This window comes from Xenia sp. Carnegie-2017, unplaced genomic scaffold, assembly GCF_021976095.1.
Source record: "Xenia sp. Carnegie-2017 unplaced genomic scaffold, XeniaSp_v1 HiC_scaffold_1, whole genome shotgun sequence".
NCBI classification, from domain to species: domain Eukaryota; kingdom Metazoa; phylum Cnidaria; class Anthozoa; order Malacalcyonacea; family Xeniidae; genus Xenia; species Xenia sp. Carnegie-2017.
This window is the reverse complement of record NW_025813402.1, coordinates 1,278,472-1,282,622: the sequence shown is the minus strand read 5'-3', so window position 1 is coordinate 1,282,622 and position 4,151 is coordinate 1,278,472. Positions and strand designations below refer to the sequence as shown.

Genomic DNA, 4,151 nt, shown 5'->3' with positions numbered 1-4,151 from the left:
AAGGTTAAAGGTAAAAAAGATGGTTTTGATTAAATGGTTGGGTTATGATAATAAACATAACAGTTTGGATTCCTGAAGAGTGAAATATAAAATATAGAGTAATCTATAAATGGCTGAAAGGGTTTTGATTATAGAATTAGAAGATAATAAGCAAGAAGATAATAACGATGATTGGCAAAATTTTGTTATTATTATGAATAATAAGCAAAGAAAATAATAGATATTCTGAAACTGTCATTTTACTGATGATAATTTTGGTGTATGTGAAAAAGGACAAATAAAACTAATACTCTTCAGATGTTTCCTACTTCCTCCTGTTTATAAAATATTATTGAACCTAGAAACAATACTTATTTTCTGTTGAAAGATTTTATTACAAAAATTATAGAAAAGGTTAAATTTAATAATTTAAAAGGTTTGCATATAATTAAACTATTATGTTTAGATTAAATTTAGGTAAAACTGATTCAACAAATAATATTACATACAAACCATTAAATAAAATGAGCGAGGTGATAAATAATTGTTTTAACAATAATAAGTAATGGCATATTACAATACAATAAATCGGAAAGTGCTAAAGAAGCTGTTAAACAATTTAAAAGCGAAATTAAAAAATTATTAATTTACAAGAAGGAATTTATAAAAACTAGAGAGAGTAATGCCTATGGTTGATTTAAATAATCAATATACAGAAAATTTCAATCAAATAACTAATGAAGAACTTAGAGAACATATAGGTGTAATGACCCCTCTGGAACTATTGATAAAAGAACACACCCACAACATTCATAAAGCACAAATAAATCACTTTGCTGAAGAGTTAAACAAAACTGTAGCTAGAATAGATGAAATAGAAAATGAAAATGGGTATTGACAACAATATTGATGAATTAACTAATTTGCATGAAAGAGCTGCGGAATTAGAAATTATAATTAGAGAAGAAACAATTAGAGAAAGAGGATGTACAGATAAACAAGAAGAGACATTACTAGATTGTGAAGTTTAAAAATGGGTTAAAAAATATCCCAGGATTATCAGCTTTAGCTATATCTATGGCTGGGTAATTACAACCATTGTCATTGCTGCAAGAAAGCAATCATACAAGGTGCTCAAGCTAGTAAATTTTCTAAGGCTTTAGCAAATATAGGTAAAATTATGGCCAGTGTTAGGACCATTATTGAATATTATCAGGCTATATCTTGGGGAGCTAAAGGTTTAGCATGGTTTAGCTTCTAATCTATGGGTTTAGCTATTGCTGCTGCTTTGTTAATATATGATCAGTATAAACAAAGAAAAAATAAAATATGTTTTAATATATATGAACAGATTACAGAAGAGCTTTTACCTGGTTATAAAAGACTTCTATGACAAAATTAAAAGGTAATCATACTTTTTATAGTATAACTTTAACCCTAATAGTCTTAAACCGAATGAACAAGTTTATATTATTCCGAAATTAAAAGCAAATAGTTGCTTAGTGCCTGGTTCACTTAATCTATCGTTTGATCTTAAAATCAGTAATACAAAAGTCACTTTATAAATAATCTCAGTCAGATTTTACAACATAGACTACAAATTAAAGTGGCTGGGAAACCCTTTACGATTGTAGTGAACATAATGTTATAAGTGTATACAAAGACTTGTGGTTACTAAAGTGATAGACAAGGTCTTATTGAATATGGCATATGTAGCAAAATCTAAGAAAACTTATTTCAAAGGATGATAGTGCTGCAACAAGTGGAGATTCAGAAAAAGTGTAGACAAATTAATGTATGATATTTATGGTACAAGGCAAAAATTAATATTGATAATATTCTTAAAGACCATGGTCTGTATTGCCCTTTCAATATGAACTTTCAATACATAATAACATTGCCACCGAGTGATCAAGTCCTTATCGCACAAAGTGGCCAAACTATCGGTGATTATGAATTAGAAAATATTCAGCTTGAATATGAAACTATTGAAAACCAAGAAATTGCGAATGAGGTGACAAATTTATATTCTATAGGAAGAAGCCTATTTTATGAACATATAACCCTCTTAAAAAAGGAAAAATGGGATAAGTCGAGTACATTACAGAATATGTATAAAATGTGCCTCGTAAAAGTATGAAAGGCATTGTACTACTATTTACAGAAAATTCAGTTAGTGATAGTGAAAAATTTGAATTTCCATTAATCGATAAAATTTCCGTGACAATAGAGGGTGTGCCAAATTGTATTTTCGCCCAAGGTATGAATAAAAAACAATTTTATGAAGAAGCAAGAAAATTTTTTGATAGAACTATCCGATAGATGCTTCATGACAATTGAAAAATTTTATAAGGATAAATTTGCATTAGTTATCGATTTACGCACCTTTCAAGAAAAAAATATTGCTGGTAACGGTAAAAAAATCATTAATACTCAAAATGGCGTTTTGCTTGAAATTAAAAAAAGAGCATATACAAAAGATTTAAACTGTTACATCTATGTTATTAGTGATGCTCTTGTTCAATTTGTTAATAATGATTTACAAAGTATTCAATACTAGAATAACCAGTAATATATAAATGAACACACCCTTTAATATGATTATTGTAGGCATGACGAACTGTGGTAAGAGTCATTACCTTCTCAAATTGATAGGAAAAAACTTTAATACACATTTTGATTATATTATTCTAATTTGCCCCACACTATCTTATAATAAAACCTATCAAGAATGGAAATATATAAATGATTCTGATTTAATTAAAGTAGAATGTGACCAAGATCAGATAGATATTGTTTTAAAATATGTTAGTGATGTATATAAAGGGACCAATAGTCTTATTATTCTTGATGACTGTGCAAGTTGCTTAGATGTTAAAAATAGGACATCGCAATTAATAAAACTAGGGTTCAGTGCTCGCCATTATGGGCTTTCTGTGATTGTGATTACCCAGCAATTGAACAGTATTGCCAAACCTTATCGCGAAAATATAAGTTATTTAGTTACATTTTATAATACAAACCGCAATGATATGAAAACCATATTTGATGATTATCTTTATGGTGTTGAAAAAGATGATATAGAAGAAATAACCAAAAAATTGAAAAATAATAAGTATGCACATTTAGAAATCGAACTTGTATACCCATACCAATGGAAAATTGTTATTCCGCAATAAAACATGTGTTATATATATATGCCAAAGCGTAAAGAACCTGAAACAATTGATGATCTAATTAATGAGATTGATTCCGCAAATGATACTATCAAAGATGCTGTATGTGATGATAATATACAAGATAAACCGAAAGAGGGTTTTAATAAAAGAGATCAACTACTTAAACTAGCTGAAGATGGTGATTTAGACAAGTCAGTTGCTTACATTAAAAAAGCTAGTCAAAAAATTATTGATAAATTATACACTGAATACGAGAAAAAACGATTACAAAAAGCTAATGAGTTTTTAACTGATTTAGTTATATCAAAATTTTCAGATATATTAAAAGGGTTTGATGCTATTGAAGATCCTAAAGAATTAACAAAACAGCTTAAATCAGACGACCTTTTAAAACGAGATGTGTACAGTTTAGTAGAAAAAATATCACCAATGTTACCTTTTTTAGGTGTCTTGAGTGGTATTATAATAACAGCTAGACATGTTTACGAACATAAAAATAATAAACCGGATATAAAATCTGAGGAATAATATAAATGAGCTTATTTTATGGGCATAATAAAACAGATATTAATGTAAATATACAAGGATCTGTAGATAAAACACATCTATCAGATAATTATTATACTAAAACACAAGTTAATAATAAATTTAATGACCACTATAATAAAACTCAAGTTGATAATAAATTTAATGACCACTACTATAATAAAACTCAAGTTGATAATAAATTTAATGACCACTTTACTAAAACACAAGTTAATAATAAATTTAATGACCACTATAATAAAACTCAAGTTGATAATAAATTTAATGACTATTTTACAAAAAATGAATCAAATTCCAAGTATGCTTTGTCTTATGATTTATCCAAATTCTATACAAAAAATGAATCAAATTCCAAGTATGTTTTGATTTCTAATTTAACTAACTATTATACTAAAACACAAGCTGATAGTAAATTTAATGACTATTATACAAAGAATGAGATTGATA

At 27.4% G+C, this 4,151-nt stretch overlaps 1 protein-coding gene across 1 annotated transcript in view; it reads right to left on the bottom strand.

Moving 5' to 3' along the window:
• LOC124434407 overlaps positions 1-4,151 on the bottom strand; it is a 35,456-nt gene that overhangs the window by 7,973 nt on the left and 23,332 nt on the right. The gene's annotated exons all lie outside the window — the stretch shown is intronic.